General features: G+C 35.5%; 1 non-coding gene across 1 annotated transcript; it reads left to right on the top strand.

The window, feature by feature from the left end:
• The first annotated feature begins 14,804 nt into the window (after positions 1–14,804).
• On the top strand, positions 14,805–14,911 carry LOC141688369 (small nucleolar RNA R71). Its single transcript, XR_012561815.1, has one exon. It is a non-coding gene; the product is annotated as a small nucleolar RNA R71 (small nucleolar RNA).
• The last annotated feature ends 6,344 nt before the right edge of the window (positions 14,912–21,255 follow it).

Raw genomic sequence — 21,255 nt, 5'->3', positions numbered from 1 at the left:
CTGTTGAATAATTGCATAAATGTCTTCTGCTTTCTGTTGTTTAAGTAAACAAAACAATCCAGTTGAATCAGCAAGACTTTCGGCAAAACAATCAAATGAACTGGCATGATAATCCATTTGAACTGGTAGGACTTTCGGTGAGACTATCCTTTTGAACTAGAAAGACAATCCCAATAGCTAGCAAGACAATCAGAATGAACTAGCAAGACTTTCGGTATGACTATCAATTGTCATACCGATTGTCATAGTAGTTCAAATCATATTGTCTTACTGAATTATTAATAAATTTTAATCTAATAACAATTATGAAAATCCTTAATATTAATTCTGAATTAATTAATCAATTAATTCAATTAATCAATAAATTAATCTTTGCAAATATAATTTATTTTCTTAATTAAATTATTTGACTTAATTAATTAATAGAGAATTAATACTAATCTTGAGCAGCAACCATTCTTCTGAAAATCTTCTAAAAATTACTGTCAATTATGAATCAATTCCACCACTTCAATGTTGACACTCGATGTACTGTCTGGTTCATGAGTGACTAACTTCCGTGACGTTTCTTCAAGCCTTGACCTTGATACTCTTGATGTTCTTCAGACTAAATCCTTGTAATTAATTGATACCTTGACGAGATCTCTGTCACTTGATTAAATCCACAATCTTGATTTATATCACTGAGGCTTGATCAATTTCTTGAGCTTCTTCCAATGAATTAAGTCTTCAAGTCTGTAGATGAATAATGTTTCTTAACCCTTTGACAGATGTTACTTTGTGAGATCTCTTTGACGATAGATCCACTATTTACTTATTACATTCTTATTTGAGTTGAGTTAAATCCTCGAATAAACAAATAGGTTATGACATATGCCTTTCAGATGCATTTGTCATCCTCTACTTGTAAGCATAATGATAAGAACATGAGTAGAAAGCATGTTAGGGAAAAGACTGATAGTCCTCTTAAAGTTAGGAGGGAAAATCCTACTTGGAAGCCTAAAGGCATTCTTAAGGCTTCTAAAGAGAAGAAGGAGACAGTCGATGAGAAACAAAAGCATGTTGAATTTGCATCTGATATTTTTCAAATCGTGAATCTCTCTAAGTCCCCAGGACCCAACTTAGTTTGGGTACCAAAGAAAACTTGACCATCATATAGACCGGGCAACAAATGTAAAGCAAACCATGTGGACTGTAAAAATTGGATGTTTAATACACAAAAGTTTGAGGATAGAGCCCTGCTATGAGAAGTGGACAAGTAACTTGGCCTGTTAGTAACCCTTGGAGATGACAGCAAAGGAATCACTACGGGATATGGCGTGAAATCAGGAATGTCATCTTTCCCTCCATACTTAAATGCATATATTTGTTGAATATCTGTTGCATCTATTTGTTGTGTTTCTACTTTAATAGTTTGATTTATGGACCTTGAAGCAATTCAACTTTATTATTTTCTCCATTGAAATTGTTAAATTAATATAAGCATCACACCTTTGATGATTTATATCAGTGGTTTGTGATGAAATTAGCAGCATCACACTACTTTGTTTCAGTGGTTAGTGATGAGTTTTGTAGCATCAAAAACTCTTAATAATCCATATCATTAGTTGGTGGTGATATATGTAGCACTATAAACTTCTAATAAATCTAGTAACAATTCTTGTTGATAGTTTTATCACTAGTTAATGGTGAGTTGTGTAGCACTACATACTTGAATAAATTTGATGACAAATATTTTTAATATTTTTATCAAAAGATAGTGGTGAGATTTTGATCATAGTGAAGTCTGTTAAAATTCTTTTTTCTGAAAAACTCACTAAGGTCAAAATCAGTTGAGTAGCATAATTGAACCTAATTCAATTTTCATGGAGTCCAACAATTAATGAGTTCTTGATTGAATATCATAATTAGTAGTAGACTTAGTGGATAATGACCCATATTTGATTATAAGGTTTTATTTTTGTCATTATTGACATTTGATGACAACAAGCTCCCAAGTAATCAGAAGGAAGACAGCTTAGACAATTTAGATGTTGAAGATCTTTGTAATGATGAAAACGAACCTGAGTGTAAGGCATATGTAATAGCCTATTTGTATATTCGAGGATTTAACTCAACTCAAATAAGAATGTAATAAGTAAATAGTGGATCTACCGTCAAAGAGATCTCGCAAAGTTATATCTGTCAAAGGATTCAGAAACAAGGTTCATCTACAGACTTGAGGAATTAATTCACTGGAAGAAGTTCAAGAAATTGATCATGCCTCAGTGATATAAATCAAGATTGTGGATTTAATCAAGTGACAGAGATCTAGTCTGGGTATCAGATAATTACAAGGATTTAATCTGAAAAAAATCAAGTATCAAAGTCAAGACAAGAAGAAACGTCACGGAAGTTAGTCACTCATGAACCAGACAGTACATCGAGTGTCAATAGTGAAGTGGTGGAATTGATTCATAATTTTCAGTGATTTTCAAAAGATATTCAAAAGAATGGTTGCTGCCCAAGATTAGTATTAATTCTCTATTAATTAATTAAGTCATATAATTTAATTAAGAAAATAAATTATATCTGCAAAGATTAATTTATTTATTAATTGAATTAATTGATTAAAATCTATTTAAATTCAATAAGACAATTTGATTGTACTAATATGACAATCGGTATGACAATCAATAGTCATACCGAAAGTCATGCTAGTACAAATAATTGTCTTGCCGAAAGTTACATTGGAAGAGGATTGTCTTTCTAGTGCAAACAATAATCATACCGAAAGTCTCTCCAGTTCAACAGATTGTCTTGCTAGTACAATTGGAGTGTCTCACCTATTGTCACTCCAGTTCATTCAAGTCTGTTGATTAGTTTAAAAAGAAGAGAAGCAGCAGAAGTCATTCAATAATCCAAAATACAACTCAAGAACACGGAAGCAGCCACCTACAATATTTTATATTCTCTACTAATTTCAAGATCAAATTTCTAGTTTGTAAAGTTAAATCCAAACCACTAGAAATCTTTATCTTGTTCTTGTGTAACAATCTAGCGGATCAAAATCCCTAGAACTTAATCTCAAATCGCGTTTAGCATTTGATTCTAATTATTGCAAAAATAGAAAAAGTTCATGTCGAATTTATTCTAAATTTGTGATAATTAATTTGAGATTAATTCCTTGTAATCGATACAGTTGTTGTAACACCTTTCAAGTTTAATAATATTCTTATTTAACTTGAATTTTGTTTCACATTTTTTATTCCGCATTTAATTCGATTATTTGGTACTGTTTGTATTCAACCCCCCTTCTACAAACACATTGGGACCTAACAATTGGTATCAGAGCCTTCTGATTAACGAACAAATCAAGATCCTAGACTTTTGTGATTTTTCAACTCCTTGAATTTTTATTTATTCAAAAATTCATAATGACTTCACAAAAAGTTGGAACCGTTAAAATTCGACTATTTGATAAAGAAAATTATATCATGTGGAAGAAGAAGATGCTCTTGTTTTTACAAGTTGCAAATCCCAAATATCTGAACTTGTTAAAGAAGGGTCCAACAACTCCAATGGTTATTGAACCAGAGGTGATAGTAGATGATGTTGTGATTACCAAAGCTAGAACCTATCCCAAAGAGCCTACGGATTTTTCTCCTGCTGAAAAAGAAGAAGCCTCCTTGGATGCCAGTCTTCAGTTAATTTTAGTTGATTCCCTCGATCCCTTGATGAACAGACATGTGATGAATTGTAAAAATTCCAAACACATCTGGGAAACTATTGAGGTGATTAATGAAGGTACAGAGGAAGTGAGGAAGAACAAGTTGGAGATCCTAACCTCTGAGTATGAACATTTTAAATCAAATCCAACAGAAGGAATTACTGAAGTGTTTGAGAGGTACAATGTGTTGATCAACAACCTGAACATAAATGGAAAATATTATTCAATCAGGGAGGTCAACAAAAAGTTCCTTTTAACACTGCCAACTCATCTTGATCATAGAATCACTGCCATTAGAGAAGCTAGAGATCTGAGTGAGATTTCTTTGGATAGACTCTATGGTGTGTTGAAAACCTATGTGTTGGAGCAGATTCAGCAAAAGGAAGTCTACGGGAAAGAAAGAATGGTCAGCACATCTACTGCTCTTGTAGCTGAAGGTCAACAATAACAACAATCTCAACAGTCGGAGAGAATGGTACAGTTTTCCAAGGCTGAGGAAAATGTGATAGTAGCAGAATATGATCCTCCTACTACAAATCAATCCAGTGATGATTTTTATTCCTTGGAAGAGCTGGAGCAATTGGAAGATGAGTCAATGGCCCAAATTGTCAAGAGATTCTCCAATGTCAGATTCAAGAGAAATCCCAAGTTCAAGTACAAGTCCAACTACAACAGATTCCAGACAGGTGGATCTTCATCCTCTAACACTAGTAGTAGTGGATACAAAACATGGATGGTTGATCGGAGCACCATTAGATGCTATAATTGCAATGAGTTGGGACACTTTGCCACAGAATGCAGGAAGCCAAAGCAAGTAAGGAAGAACTCTTATGATTCAAATCAGAAGAGTAACTCTGAAAGGGCTTACCTGGCAAAGGAAAGAAGCTGGGATGATACTGATAGTGAAGATGAAGAAGATGAGAATCTTGCTCTTATGGCTATTGATGGAAAAGCTTCATCATCAAGAAAAGAGGTAAAATATACTGATGCTGAATTAGTTTATCATCTAGGAGGTAACTTAGATTGTGCTCGTCGTGATAATGAACTGTTAAGTTTACAGATCAAAGACCTAGAAAAAGAGGTCAATGAATTAAGACTTGTGCACATTAATCAAGACAAGTTAAAAGAACAAGTATCTTTTCTAGAGAATAGAGTTGACTGTTATAGAAAACTCGAAACTATTCTCAAAGACAAGATCACCGGTCTTGAGACTAAGGTTAGAGCCTACTTCAATTCTTGTTCGAAGGCTAAAGAGTTCTACAGTAAGCAAGTTGTTAATCAAACATCTGGAATAGGTTATGATTATAATGTTGCTATTGGAGAATTAGGCATAAACTCCCCTCCTCATGTCTGTGCTAAAGGGAGGGAAGTACCACATGTGCTTAAGGGTGTTGATCAACCCCTCTATAAAGCATCAATTGTTGAACCATTTGATGCGACCTCTTCTGTTATTCAAGAAGAAATACGTGCTGAAGATTATACTAATGAGAAGGTTGTTTCCAAGTCAAGTGTGTCGAAAGTTCCAGTCAAAGTTGTGAAAGCAACTGAGACTAACTCAGACATACATGAGTTGGATAACAAAAATGTCATGTCTACCATGCATAAATTGCCTGCTGTTAATCACTCTCATAAAGCATGTGGTGTTGCTAATTGTATGTCTTGTGCTTTTAATATGATGTATGCTTATTTTAATGGTAAGCATGTTTCTAATGATAAGACTACTCCTCGTCAGCATGTGAATAACAAGAAGCATGATAGGTCTAAGACTGCTAGTCCTTCTAAGGCTAGAAAGGAGACATTTGTGCCTAAGCCTAAACAGAAATTTATTAAGGCTGTTTATAAGGTCAAATGTTCAGTCATTGAGAAAGTTGAGACCATTAAAGTTAAAAATGTTGTTTTGCCTGATAAAGGACAATTCTACAAGTATGTCGGGCCCAACCAAGTTTGGGTTCCGAAGAAGGTCTAATCCATTTATAGTGCAGGACATTAAACAGGTGGAACCGGTAGTGTGGATTCTTGATAGTGGATCATCAAGACATGTGACCGGAGATAGAGCCCTGCTATCAAATGTGGATTGAGAAAGCTGGCCCCCTGGTTACCTTTGGAGATAACAGCAAAGGTTTATCCGAGGGATATGGCTATTTGTAAGCTGGTAATGTTATCATTGAAATCAAACTTCTTTCTACATTAGTGATTTCTTATTTCATGTAAATTCTTTGAAATCACTATTGTACATCATCTCTCTCAAAAGATTAAATGTATAATTTTCATTCATTATATATCTTAAGTACATTTTATCTCTCTATTGCCATATGTTCTGTGATACAGGTTCAGTCTCCAATGACTTTCTTTCATTGACAGTCAGGAGGTTGAAAACCCACAACATTTATCCCAGACTGTAAAGATAAACACAGAAACAGAACCAACCAACACTCTCTTACCACTAAATGTAGTATGAATGAGCGTGAGGGAGATAGTGCCTTAGTGCACCACATAAGGAAGGTTCTGAAGTCAACCCAGTAGCTCTGTCTCCTACATAGATGAGTAGTATTTAAACCGAGACAACTGCTAGCCCCCATACATCTTCTCAAAAAGATGTAATGGCTGAAAAGGCACAAAAACAGTTACTAGATTCATTCTCTCAACAGGGTGCGTCTATTGAATTTTGCCTGTCGTCCAAGGCATCCGATGTAGTGTCACCACTTCAAATATAATAAAAAATCTTGATGCACAAGGAAAGGTTACACACACAAAGGATGAGTTGACGGAAACAAGAGTTTCGACCATTTTAAGGTCAGATTCGATTGTTTAAGGTTCGTTAATGGACCAATTGCCTTTACATGTGTTAGAAGAGGATACTAATCCAAAAGCCATATATCAGTGGTCAGTGTCTACCTCCCCAGGCTTAAAGCCCCTGGATGCATCTGCGGATAGTGGATCTGATATAGGTGCAGATCGGCAACTTATTGACAATGATTCAGATATTACCTGATGAGTCACAAGGAAATGTCTTCACAGACATTAGAAGGGAACTTTGATCTTTATGCTAAATTCGTTGGATCATTGTTTACCTTCCCAGAATTCAAATCTGGAACCCTAAAAGGGAAACTAGCAACTTGTAGATTATGACTCAGATTCATCTGGCGAGTTTAACAAGGATGGGGATTTGCGAACTCCCATTGCACCACATGTGACCTCCTTAAGGATGGCTAAGGTGATTTTCCTTGCAGGTACAGCTGGATTATGGAGCTATGAGAGAAGAGTGATACACTTATGAGAATGAGTGTAAACACGAGTGGAGAGAAGAGTGAAACACATGTGAGCTACACTAAACAGAATCACACACTCATAGTGAGGAAGAAAGAGAAACACTTGTTATTTCTTTTCCAACCAAGTGAAATATGAGAACTCCTTCAGACGACGGCATACATTCCTTCTTTAAGGGGGAGATAAAAGCTTAAGTAATAGGTTGGAGGATTCCTCAACTAAGGGGGAGAAATAGCAGGGAGGAAGAAAAAGATCCTACATATGTACACTACACCACACCATTGTTGTTTGTAACTACGGATCTTATTGTACGGGAGAGGTGGTAAACACAAGGTAATTTTCTAGTAAGGGAACAAGTTGTTTTCAAAAGGAGAGTACCATTGGTTTTTATCTGCAGATCCTATTGTACGGGAGAGGTGGTAAATGAAGGTGATCTTCTTTAATCAGTTGATTCTCATAGGGGGAGAAGCAAGAGAGATATGTGCTTCTCAACAGGAAATGTGGTTGTACAAAAGAAGATGAGACTACTTGAAGATATGTTCAGTCTAGAGGAACATCTACTTGGAATCTGGAAAATGTTAAATCTAGTCCAGAACTTTTCTACTATTTACTTTACATTTCTGTTTATATCTTTCTCTTATTTGTTAGTTGATTTATCCTCTAGGTATTTGTGTGTTATTGTCTAACAAACAAATAGGGGGAGATTGTAAGGCATATGTAATAGCCTATTTGTATATTCGAGGATTTAACTCAACTCAAATAAGAATGTAATAAGTAAATAGTGGATCTACCGTCAAAGAGATCTCGCAAAGTAATATCTGTCAAAGGATTCAGAAATAAGGTTCATCTACAGACTTGAGGAATTAATTCACTGGAAGAAGTTCAATAAATTGATCATGCCTCAGTGATATAAATCAAGATTGTGGATTTAATCAAGTGACAGAGATCTAGTCAGGGTATCAGATAATTACAAGGATTTAATCTAAAGAAAATCAGGTATCAAAGTCAAGACATGAAGAAACGTCACGGAAGTTAGTCGCTCATGAACCAGACAGTACATCGAGTGTCAACAGTGAAGTGGTGGAATTGATTCATAATTTTCAGTGATTTTCAGAAGATATTCAAAAGAATGGTTGCTGCTCAAGATTAGTATTAATTCTCTATTAATTAATTAAGTCATATAATTTAATTAAGAAAATAAATTATATCTGCAAAGATTAATATATTTATTAAAAGAATTAATTGATTAATTAATTCAGAATTAATATTAAGGATTTTCAGAATTTAAATTGGATTAAAATCTATTTAAATTCAACAAGACAATCTGATTGTACTAATATGACAATCGGTATGACAATCAATAGTCATACCGAAAGTCATGCTAGTATAAATAATTGTCTTGCCGAAAGTTACACTGGAAGAGGATTGTCTTCCTAGTACAAACAATAGTCATACCGAAAGTCTCTCCAGTTCAACAGATTGTCTTACTAGTACAATTGGAGTGTCATACCTATTGTCACTCCAGTTCATTCAAGTCTGTTGATTAGTTTAAAAAGAAGAGAAGCAGCAGAAGTCATTCAATAATCCAAAATACAACTCAAGAACACAGAAGCAACCGCCTACAATATTTTATATTCTCTGCTAATTTCAAGATCAAATTTCTAGTTTGTAAAGTTAAATCCAAACCACTAGAAATCTTTATCTTGTTCTTGTGTAACAATCTAGCGGATCAAAATCCCTAGAACTTAATCTCAAATCGCGTTTAGCATTTGATTCTAATTATTGCAAAAATAGAAAAAGTTCATGTCGAATTTATTCTAAATTTGTGATAATTAATTTGAGATTAATTCCTTGTAATCGATACAGTTGTTGTAACACCTTTCAAGTTTAATAATATTCTTATTTAACTTGAATTTTGTTTCACATTTTTTATTCCGCATTTAATTCGATTATTTGGTACTGTTTGTATTCAACCCCCCCTTCTACAAACACATTGGGACCTAAAACTGAGGTTATTCCAAATGAAGATGAAAATGCAGATGATCTTGTCAATGATCATAATTTCGATTCAGACTCCGATGGGAATGATCCTGAAAAAGCAAAGATAGTCAAACTATTTATGGACTAGTTCTCAAGATTCAGATTTTGAAGGACGAATTGACAATGGTGATAGTAGAAGTGGTTTAGATGCAAGTGGAAACTGATGGAAGCACAGTCATACCATCTTTGGAACCAATCCATAATCTTCAGATTCCATCGATCATGCTGACAATAACTCAGGGGAAGCAAAAGAAGAAGAATAAGGACCCGCTAGTCAAACTCAACATAATTCTTGAAATACTGAGTCATCAAGAGCTAGTCTACCAAGAAGGAAAGAATGGAGTAAAGACCATCCTTGGCATTTTGTACTTAGTGATTTAGATACTCGAGTAAAGGCTAGAAGAGCTACTGCAAATAATTGAATAGATTATGGTTTTCTATCACAAATGGAACCAAAGGAAGCGGTGAAGCTCTTGGAGATACATATTGAGTGATTGCTATGCAAGATGAACTCAATCGGTTTGAAGATTAAATTTGTGGAAGCTTGTTCCCAGATTCAAGGATAGATCACAATCCTTAAATAGTGAAGATCTTTCCAAAAATGAAAAGAAGCCTGAAGTTGTTTCTAAAATAATAAGGGTTGATCCAGATCCAGATTCTGGTACAAGTTCAAAATTTATTCCCCTCAAAGCACCAAGACTCAGATTTGATTTAGCAACAACTTAGGGGGAGAAAAACAAGTAATATTCCACTAATCCAAGTTATTTACATTGGAAAGTAAGTTTACATATCTATTTTATTATATATATCCATGTTTGTAAACTTGTTTTGAAGCTAACTGATTACCATGTGTTACATGTTATATGATAGTCGTAAGTAAGTTAGGGTTATTGATGCAATGTACGAGTTGTTTGAATGTTTATGTTAGGGCGAAAACAGGCGCTATAATTCACGCAAGTATACGCGTTCGCAAGTAGTATAAGATATAAATCAGATTCGTTCCAACAGAGACTGGTTTAGGTTAAGTTCAATTTATACACCTATACAACAATGTATGGTTATCGCTCAATGCTAAGACATAAAAAAATTGGGTTTTAATTAAACTAAGAGATTATACTAAATAGCATTAACTAAGAGAACTGAGGTTGAATTACTTATATGAGACAAACATGGGGTTCTAACTTCATTATATACTTTATTCAAAGTCATTGTTCTTAACCTTAGCATGTAACGGTGATGACAACTAATCAAATAACACGAAACTAGTAAACGCCAACTGTCGTTGTACGGATACCCTACTACCAGACATCTACAAAAGAGATAGAAGCTGAATAGACACCAATTATATTGAGACCCTATATGTCTATAAAATTTTACAACATAAAGGTTTAATGAACAAGTTATCTATCATGATTACATAGGGTAAGTAAGATGGTTAAAATTACCTACGAATCATGCATAACAAATACATGAACCTATGCTAGCCTGGAAAGTTCTAAATCTCTATATTCACTGTCGCTTCAATAGAGATTAACACGTTATCTAATATGTTAGCTACGCACATAAGACGAATAAGCACAACCAATACTAGGATATCAATCAATCACCACACACCAAGATATTGAACAAATTAAATATAAAAATCCATAAGTAAATCCGTTAGAATCCCACGATAACGATTAGCCCATAACTGAACTCATCGTCACCATGGGTTCCAATAAAAGCATAATATAAAATAATATAAGAGTACTAGTTCAAAGACAAATCGAAAATGAGCATCCAAGTATTAACTATATTAAAGAAAACAAAAGTATTCTTCTCCGTATCCGTCTCATGCTCTCTAGGTCTTCTTATTGCTCTCTCAGGCCTCCTTGTTGTTAAAAACATCTTTTTATTGATATAAATAGGCTGTAGGATGACCAGGACTTCCAAAATCTTCAATTTCGACTAAAATCGTGATTCTGGTATAGAAACAGGGCGCGGGCGCGCGACTTTCGGTCGCGGCCGCGCTGGAATAGTTATTTCAGCCGCGCGGGCACGCTGGTTTTGGCGCGGCCACGCTGACCTTCTGATAATTTTTCTTTTGGCAGTATCTTGAGTTCTGCTAGTCAGAATTAGGCGATTCAACTGCCCACACGAAGCTAACGAGATTATCTACAACTTGAGAATGGACTAGGCTTTCAATTCTGATCTCTTTTCAGAATATTTCCTTTAAAAGCTCCTTTCTTCAATTAACTGATGCCTGAAATACAATAACAAAGAAACATATCAAAATACCAACAACTTGAGTCTAAAACACCAACTTAAGCCTGTAATGAAGCGTTCCAACTAGATATAAAATCCACTCATCACACCCCCAAACTTGAATCGATGCTTGTCCTCAAGCATAAACAGACTCAAAAACTACAAAACAAACTAATGCATTAATGCAACTAAATGATAATGCAATCGATCCCCTCAGAATAACCATAACCAACCAACAAGAAAATGCCTCTAATAATGCAATGACTTAAAACAAATTTCGAATAAATCTCACAAATCAACTCACAAACCAGAACGTGCGTGTGTGGAATGCTTAATAGGTATACTCTCGAAACTAGATCAATAATCATAACTCATTTATCATCAAAACAATCACAAGTTTATAAACAGAATAGATGTTAAATGCATAATGATTCTCAACACCTCCTTCCTACTAAAGTTATACAAGGATTCATGTTATTCTTGAACACATAGCAAAGATGTTTATTCGACCGTGCAATGAATGAGGTCCCAAAAGACTTATACCATAATACCCATGTAGCGAGCGTTAGGGTGGCGGATCCCAGACTATCAAAGCCTTAGGTCACTAGGCACGAAGTCCCCTAGAACTTAATAACTCGAGTATTAAAGAGCTCACTCTTGATCAATTATGCATAAACACATACTTTTTTTCTTTTTCTTTTTTTTTTCAACAATTTCTGAATGAGTGTGTTTCGCTCCATCTCATTCAACCCTAGACTACTCATAAAAATATGAGCCGGCTGCTAGCCATTTGACACCTAGCCTTACAACAACTAGCAATGAAATCCAAGTTTTTCTCCAATTTAAAAATTCAGCGTTCTTTTTATCATTACGAGAATATCACAAATTCTAAATATAACCAAGTGATTAAATCTCAATAACAAACAGGTATGAACATGATCTAGCTCTAAATCAATCCTATAAGACTTCGTGAAAAAAAATTGTTTCTGGGCATACAAATCAATTCATTAGACTTAATCAACCCTCTATTTGTCATCACCATACTCAAATCGACATCAACTTATCAATCGAAAATAGCTCAACCTAAGGGATCATGTTATATGCATGAAAATGCACCTACATGGACTCACATAATAACATGAACAAAAATGCTAACAAATATGTTCTAAATGAACAATCATGTAAAAATATGAATGAAATACAACTAAAAATGCAACATAAATCCATATGAATCTATATGAACTATATGGACACACACAAACTAATCCTTACATTATCACCCCTAAACTTAAAATTTTTAATGTCCTCATTGAAGGCAATAATAAGGATTTCATGCATACCTAGTCGTCAGAAAGATCACCCTCTTCGGGTGGAGGATCAGGTGGCCAATCAACCTCGACACCAGTCTCTCGGGAAATAGTACCGAGAGCGTGTGTCAAATCCGCAGAAAAATGACGATGAATGTCATGCATGGCCTCCATACGCCTAGTCAATCGCCTGTACTGCTCATCACCAACACCAGTCCTAACAACTGCCTGCTGCGCATGAGAAAAACCCTCTATAGGCACAAGAGGATCTGTTCGGCCACCCTCTAGATCATCAAAAATATATCCCAAACCCTTGTTAGGGGGTTCACCTAAGAATGCATAAATCAAGTGATCTGGTAGTGGGTTGAGCTTAAGTATGGGAGCATCTTCAATAGACGGTTCGAGACGATCCTAGGAATCGTTCAGATCTACTAACCCAAGAGAATCGAATGGCATATCCAACTTCCTCTTCCATGGAGGTACATTCAAAACCTATAATTTCTCTACTCCTTCTTAATCTTCAATAACTAATTCCCCTATTAAGGATCTCTCTAAGGTATCTAACTTTGGCAATTTCTCAAGTTCCGAATTTACTACAGAGTTGACCCACTCTACTTTAAAGCACTCCTCTTTAGCTGTGGGTAACTTTATTGCCTTGAACACATTAAAAGTGACCTTCTGATCTTGAACCTCATCGTAAGCTCTCCCTTTTGTACATCAATCATAGTTCGGCCTGTAGCCAAGAATGGTCTTCCCAAGATGATGGGAATCTTCTTATCTTCCTCAAAATCTAGAATTACAAAATCAGCAGGGAATATGAGTTTGTCCACCTTAACCAAGACATCCTCCACTATTCTTCACGGATAAGCGATGGAACGATCAGCTAGTTGCAATGACATGTATGCCGGTTTCGGATCAGGTAGACCAAGCTTCTTGAAGATAGACAAGGGTATCAGATTGATTTTAGCTCCCAAATCATATAAACACTTGTCAAAAGACAAGTTTCCAATAGTGCAAGGAATAGTGAAGCTTCTAGGATCTTTAAGCTTCGGAGGCAACTTTTGTGCAGCACAGCACTGCATTTTTCCGTAAGAGCAACGGTCTCTAAGTCATCGAGATTCATTTTCCGAGAGAGAATACCTTTCATAAACCTCGCATAGCTAGGCAATCGTTCAAGAGCTTCAGCGAAAGGTATGTTGATATGAAGTTTCTTGAACACCTCCAGAAACTTAGCAAATTTCTTATCCAACTTCTGCTTCTACAGCTTTTTAGGAAAAGGAGGTGGAGGATAGACCTGTTTATCCCCTGTATTACCCTCAGGAGGAGTGTGTTCCACAGTTTTCTTCCTTGATTCCACTTCTGCTTCCTTCTGCACATCTTCTTCAGCCAAAACTTCAGATTTTGGAACTTGAAATTTTTCAGGGCTTGCAACCTTCCTAGACCTCAATGTCATTACCTTAACCAGCTCTTCTTCTTCCCTCTTGCCTGGAACTTTTGTATCACTACAAAGCATTCCTGGTAGTCGATTCAATAAGGCGTTAGCAATTTGTCCTATCTGGTTCTCCAGAGTCTTGATAGAAACAGCCTGGCTTTGGCATATTAGAGCCTGGTTTTTGCACATAAGCCTCAACTCCTCCAATTGAGATTTTTCATTCAAAAATTGACCTGCATCATGAGTTTGTTGTTGAAGTTGGAGTTGTTGTCTTGGTGCAAATTATTGCTGAAAACTAGGAGGGTTGAATTGTTTTGCTCCAAACTACTGGAATGACTGTTGTATCATATTCTGATTATTGCTCCATCTGAATTTAGGATGATTCCAGTTGTCAGGATGATAAGTGTATGGAACTGGTTGCTGCGATCTCTAAAAGTTGCTCACAAACTGAGCTGATTCACTAGATATAGCGCATTGCTCTGTCGCATGTGAATCTGCACACAGCTCACAAACTCTGGTTATCTGATTAACACCATAGTTAGCCAGAGAATCGATCTTCATAGACAACGCCTTTAGTTGAGCAGTGATAGTCGTAGCTGTATCCACTTCAAGAACTCCTGCTACCTTGCCCTATGGCAATCTCTAAGTTGGATACTGATATTCATTAGCAGCCATCAGTTCAATAAGATCATAAGCTTCATCGTAGCTTTTTGCCCATTATGCTCCACCTGATGCTGCATCAAGCATGGGTCTAGACTGTGCTCCCAAACCATTATAAAAACAATTGATGATCATCCAATCAGGCATGTCATGATGAGGACACTTCCTAAGCATCTCCTTGTAGCGCTCCCAAGCTTCACATGGAGTTTCTCCCGATTGCTGTGCAAATTGAGTAAGAGCATTCCTAAGTGCAGCTGTCTTCACCATAGGGAAGAATTTAGTAAGAAACTTATGAGCAAGATCCTCCCAAGTAGTGATAAAACTAGCTGGTAGAGAGTGTAACCAACTCTTAGCTTTATCCCTCAAAGAGAATGGGAAAATCCTTAGCTTTATAGCATCTTCAGAAACATTGTTGAACTTGAAGGTGTCACAGATCTCGATGAAATCCCTAATATGCATATTTAGATCTTCCGTTGGAGAACCCCCAAACTGGACTAAATTATGTACACATTGCATCGTGCTAGGCTTGATTTTAAAGGTATTAGCTGTGATAGATGGCCTAACAATGCTAGATTGAATATCATTGATCTTGGGTTGAGAAAATTCCATCAATGCTTTCGTTGGTGCTGCTGGATCTCCCATTGTAATGAGTACCTAAAACACAAATAAATAAACCGTGAAAGTACAAGAATCTGAGTCAGTGAACTTTAACGACCACTGATGCCAACCACATAAACTAAAAATTTACACCGAGTTCCTGGCAGCTGTGCCAAAAACTTGTTAGGGCGAAAACACGCGCTAAAATTCACGCAAGTATACGGGTTCGCAAGTAGTATAAGATATAAATCAGATTCGTTCCCATAGAGACTGGTTTAGGTTAAGTTCAATTTATTCACCTATGCAACAATGTATGGTTATCGCTCAATGTTATGACAAATAACAAATTGAGTTTTGATTAAACTAAGAGATTATACTACATAGCATTAACTAAGAGAATTGAGGTTGAATTACTTATATGAGACAAACATGGGGTTCTAACTTCATTAAATACTTCATTCAAAGTCATTATTCTTAACCTTAGCATGCAATGGTGATGACAACTAATCAAATAACATGAAACTAGTAAACGCCAACTGTCGTTGTGCGGATACCCTACTACCAGACATCCACAAAAGGGATAGAAGCTGAATAGACACAAATTATGTTGAGACCCTATATGTCTATAGAATTTGACAACATAAAAGTTTAATGAACAAGTTACCTATCGTGATTACATAGGGTAAGTAAGATACTTAAAATTACCTACGAATCATGCATAACAAATACATGAACCTATGCTAGCATGGCAAGTTCTAAATCTCTATATTCAATGTCGCTTCAATAGAGATTAACACGCTATCTTATATGTTAGCTACGCACATAAGACGAATAAGCACAACCAATACTATGGTATTATTCAATCACCACACACCAAGATATTGAACAAATTAACTATAGAAATCCATAAGTAAATCCGTTAAAACCCCACGATAATGATTAACCCATAACCGAACTCATCGTCACCATGGGTTCCAATGAAAGCATGATATAAAAAAAAATAAGAGTATTAGGGTTCAAAGACAAATCAAAAATGAGCATCCAAGTATCAACTATATTAAAGAAAATAAAAGTATTCTTCTCTGTGGTTATCTCGTGCTCTCTAGGTCTTCTTATTGCTCTCTTAAGCCTCATTGTTGTTGAAAATGTCTTTTTATTGATATATATAGGCTCCAGGATGACCAGGACTCTCAAAATCTTCAATTTCAACGGTGCGGGCGCGCTGGTTCTGGCACGGGCGCGCTGGTTCTGGCGCGGCCGCACTGACCTTCTGGAAATTTTCTGACAATTCTTCTTTTGGCTGTATCTTGAGTTCTGCTTGTCAAAATTAGGCGATTCAACTGCCCACACGAAGATAACGAGATTATATACAACTTGAGAATGGATTAGGCCTCCAATTATGATCTCTATTCAGAATAATTCCTTGAAAAGCTCCTTTCTTCAATTAACTGATGCCTGAAATGCAATAACACAAAAATATATCAAAATACCAATAACTTGAGTCAAAAACACCAACTTAAGCCTGTAATGAAGCGTTCCAAGTAGATATAAAATCCACTCATCAATTTACATGCTATATGTTTACTCTGATGCAAATACTCATGATATTGATATTTATTTTAGCACACACATATCTCAATCTTGTTTGCACTTTAAACTGAGACCCTGTAATCTGATTTGTGATTATGTCATAACTCTGATTGATAGGTTAAGATTCTAAGCAACTAGCACGAGTACTATGATTAGATTCTGTGTGATTACATCATGTTGTCTGAGTAATTCTATACGATTTATGAGCTTTAGACTCTAGGTAACTCTGATAACAGATTTCGTGGTCACTCTAATTCTCTGTTTATGCTATAATAACTCAGTTTATCTTGTGCTAGAATAAATATGCAGCATGACTAATGATAGTTGTGGTATGTTTATGTCAGAAGTAGTTTTTAATTGGTTTAGTCTTGTGTTGACTAATCAATTGGTGCAGACTTGTTGAAGATATTCTTGGCATAATCAATTGATTTTATGACTGATATATTGGTCATGTGTGTAACTCTGATGATCTTGTTATGCTTATACCCTGTTTTGGATAGTATATCTTGATATATTTATAATACTCTGATCACCTAATGCAAATCTTATAAGTTTGAAACAATGTTCACTCCATTTCCTCTATAGTGTTTATCTGTATTGGACTAACTTTAACTGTTTTAAGCTAATGAGATTTGATTGAGTAGCATTGTCAAAAGAATCAGAAAGCATGATCATTTGAGACATCCTTCATGAATCCATATTGTGGTAAGTAAAGGTAAAAATCTCTGAACCTGAGATCACTTGGTTATTGATCATTAAACTCTCTGATATTGTACTTCAGATATCTATGATCTTCAACACCCTAAGTGGTTTAGGAACTGACTATGAGCCTATCAAACCTCATAGGTTCTTGTTAGAGATTAATGCAATAAAACGCAACGGAAAAATAAAAACTTTTGAATCCCTACTGCAGGATCTATGTATAATGACTGGATAATTATGGAGAATAGATGTTTACCTTAATAAAGCTTTCCTTCTGATAGTAATGGATGTTCTGATCTTGATGAACCAACACAACAGCCCTCCTTTCGAAGATCTGCTCTCCAAGGTATCCACACGAACGTCCGATCGTCCAACGATCACCGGAGCCGGTACTAGCCGATTTGGTTGCATCTTTATCTCTCTCTCTCTCTCTCTCTAACCTCTCTAAGATGTAGAGTTGTTAGGGTTTTTCTCCAGAAACGTGATTAAACTTCTAACCCTAAAAATATACATCTTAATGTATATATAGGGGAGAGAAGATTAGGGCCTAACCCTAATCTTAATGGGCTTCTAAAAGGACCCATTCTGATTTTAGGTTTATATAATTAATAAATTTGAATTCTAATATATATACAATTAATCAAGTCTCACTTAATTAATTTAATAATTAAATTAGAATTAATAATAATAAAACATTTAAATTCATAATTTAAATAACACTCTATTTTAAACGTTCTTTGTGTGTGACCCTTTAGGTTATTATTATGTTGGCAATAATTTTATTTTCTAATAATAAAATTATAAACAATGAGTGGCATCTAGTAATACATCATTATTCCCCAAGTAATAATAATAATTTGTAATTCAATTAAACCTTTCGTGAATAATGTACAATGTATTATAATCCCTTTAGCCTTATATTATAGATTAAACTCGAGGCATGCATTGTGCCATCCTCTGTTAACGTTTAATCCTTCTTTCCTTGATCAATGAGTAAACTATTAAACAAATTAGTATATTCATTTTATAGTCTTACTAAATCAAGAGGCCAATAATATCACTCATTTAATATAAGAGGGCTAAATCTCATCCAGATCATTCATATTTTTCATACGATTCATAATATACCCAATGTCTACTTTTATTATTACCCGGTCAAGGATAACTTTCAATAGTATCAAAGTATATTAATTCTCGTATAGAAATATAATGATTTCAGGTCTAAGGACCAATACATAATTATCACTGTGAGATTAACTCATGACACTTTAAACATGTAGTATCTCACAACGGGTCAATCCAGCACCATGTATTTAATACATGTGCCTGTGTTTTGACTTTAGTATAACGATACCTATGATCAATGAGATGTGATCATCTTCCAACAAACACACTAGTCTCAATGTATTTATTATCGTCCTTTAACAATAATACTTGACTAGGGACCTTTAGGAATATCAATACAATTCTCATAATCTCATTTCTAAGTCATGTACTTAGAGATATAGATTTACATATCATATTCCAAGGACATTTATTAATCTAACATTTTATCGCAGAAAATAAAGATATAATAAATTACTAAAGAATAATCCATAGAATCATATTTTATAATCCAAATATTTCATAATATAAACATAATAGTGTTGTCTCTAGGGCACACATACTAATAATCTCCCAATTGCACTAGAGCCAATCACCCATGTATAATACCCATGGAACTACTATGACCTTCGTGCTTTTGCTGTGACAAAGCCTTAGTCAGTGGGTCTACAACATTATCATCAGTATGCACTTTACATATATGTATATCTCCCATTTCATTAATCTCTCAAAGAAGGTGATATCTCCTAAGTATATATTTTTCCCGGGAATGGGACCTTGGTTCTTTAGCCTGCACGATGGCTGCCTTATTATCATAGTAAAGATCTACTGGATATGTGATCGATGGAACCACACCAAGTCCCGTTACAAATTTCCGTATCCAAACAGCATCCTTGGCTACTTCACTGGCAGCAATATACTCAGCTTCCATTGTAGTATCATCTACTGCTCTTACTTTGAACTCTTCCAGCTTACAGCACCTCCATTAAGGAAAAACACAAAAGCTGACTGAGATACTGAATCGTCTTTGTTTGTTTGGAAGCTGGAGTTAGTGTAACCCTTTACAACTAGCTTCTCATCTCCTCCAAACACCAAAAATGAATCTTTAGTCCTCTTCAAGTACTTAAGAATATTCTTGACAGCTGTCCAGTGACCCTCACGTGAATTAGACTAGTATCTGCTCGTCATGCTCAAGGCATATAAAATATCAGGACGAGTACATATCATCACATACATTATAGATCCAATTATTGAAGTATATAGAACTTTTCTCATACGGCCCTTATCATCTAATGATTTAGGGCAGTTATCTTTTGAGATCAATATCCCATGAGGCGTTGGGACATATCCACTTTTTGCCTCTTGCATCCCAAAATGATGCAATACTATGTCAATGTATGTACTCTGACTTAGGTCAATTAATTTCCTTGATCTATCTCTATAGATCTTGATCCCTAATATATAGGTAGCATCACCTAAGTCCTTCATCGAGAAACTATTTCTCAACCAAGTCTTAATAGCCTGTAGAGAAGGTATGTCATTTCCTATTAGTAATATGTCATCTACATATAGTACTAGGAATGCCACATGGCTCCCACTAACATTCTTGTAAACACATGGTTCATCTTCATTTTGAATAAAGCCAAATTCTTTGACTGTTTCATCAAAACGACAATTTCATCTCCTTGAGGCTTGCTTCAATCCATAAATAGATCGAATCAACTTACAGACCATCTTAGCAAATTTTGGATCGACAAAACCCTCAGGTTGTACCATGTATACATCATCTTCAAGGCTCCCATGTAAGAAAGTGGTTTTGACATCCATTTGTCAAATCTAATAGTCCTAGTAAGCAGTTATTGCTAACAAAATACTGATGGATTTGACCATAGCAACTGGTTAAAAAGTCTCATCATAGTCTATACCACGAATTTGTTTGAAACCTTTTGCCACTAGTCGCGCTTTATAGGTATGTACTTTACCATCCATGTCAGTTTTCTTCTTGAAAACCCACTTGCGCCCTATAGGTTTTATCCCTTAAGGTGGACCAACTAAAGTCCATACTTTATTTTGATAGATGGATTCCATTTCGGATTTAATGGCCTCTAGCCATCTCTCGGAGTCTGGACTGTTCATAGCTTCTTGGTAGGTGAGAGGCTCATCATTATCTATGAGCATTACATCATCATCTTGAGTCAAGAAAAATTTATAATATCTTTCCGGCTCATGACGAGCCCTACTAGATCTATGAACAACCTGTATTTCCGGAGCAGGAACATCGTGATGTACTTCCTGCGCACTTTCCAACTCTGGTCCATGTTATTTTGTACAACTTGATCTTTATCGAGATCTATAGTCCTCCCACTAATTTTCTTGGAAAGTAACCCTCTTTCAAGAAATACAGCGGTTCGAGCAATAAACACTTTGTTCTCGGTAGGATTATGGAAACTGTACCCTTTAGTTTCTTCAGGAATTCCCATAACATAACATTTATCTGATTTTGGTCCCAGCTTGTCAGACACCAAGCATTTTACAAATGCTTCGTATCCCTATACTTTCATAAATGACATGTTGTGACGTTTCTCAGTCCATATCTCATATGG

This window comes from Apium graveolens, chromosome 9, assembly GCF_009905375.1.
Source record: "Apium graveolens cultivar Ventura chromosome 9, ASM990537v1, whole genome shotgun sequence".
NCBI classification, from domain to species: domain Eukaryota; kingdom Viridiplantae; phylum Streptophyta; class Magnoliopsida; order Apiales; family Apiaceae; genus Apium; species Apium graveolens.
The sequence above is the reverse complement of the archived record's forward strand: the minus strand, read 5'-3'. Positions and strand labels throughout refer to the sequence as shown.